The following is a 586-nucleotide window of genomic DNA, read 5'->3' as shown; positions in this document are numbered from 1 at the left end:
TGTCTATAACTGTCCTTGATTCTCCCATTCCTAAAACAACCGCCTCACTCGCACCCTACTCCCTCAAGTAACTTTAAGAATCCCTAGTGAGTCTAGTTACTTTTAATTAAAAACAAGCAAAGCGAAGCGAAAATACATAGCCTTCTTGAGAAGAAGAAGGTCTGGACTTTTGATCCTGATGAGTGGCTATGTGGGGTCCGACAAACTTAGGCCAAATGCTGTCGTACATGGCCCGTACGGGGATCGAACCCGCGACCTTGGCGTTATTAGCACCACGCTCTAACCAACTGAGCTAACCGGCCATTCGCGAGGCAGTCTTTTCTAAGAATAGGTGATTTTAGTTTTGTTTGCCCAAAACTAAAGAGTCTCTCTTTTCTTTCTCCTCAGGCTTCGAAGACCTTTGAACCATATTCACGGACTGTAATGAGAAGTCCACACTCGGAGCTCTTCGGATCTGGACTGGAGCACCCACTTGCACAGAGCCCTAGTGTGGCCTGTGTGTGTGGAGAGAGCACTGTCACGGGATTTTCAGCTGTGGTGAAGGGGCTCTCCCCTTGGTAGAGGTAAGTCTGGAACTCTGGATCAC

At 48.0% G+C, this 586-nt stretch overlaps 1 non-coding gene across 1 annotated transcript; it reads right to left on the bottom strand.

Moving 5' to 3' along the window:
* Positions 1–228: 228 nt before the first annotated feature.
* Positions 229–302, bottom strand: TRNAI-AAU. The gene has a single exon. It is a non-coding gene; the product is annotated as a tRNA-Ile (tRNA).
* Between the last annotated feature and the right edge of the window lie 284 nt (positions 303–586).

This window comes from Suricata suricatta, unplaced genomic scaffold (genome assembly GCF_006229205.1).
Source record: "Suricata suricatta isolate VVHF042 unplaced genomic scaffold, meerkat_22Aug2017_6uvM2_HiC HiC_scaffold_2790, whole genome shotgun sequence".
Classification (NCBI taxonomy): Eukaryota; Metazoa; Chordata; class Mammalia; order Carnivora; family Herpestidae; genus Suricata; species Suricata suricatta.
Note: the sequence above shows the minus strand (reverse complement) of the source record. Positions and strands in the feature narration are given on the sequence as shown.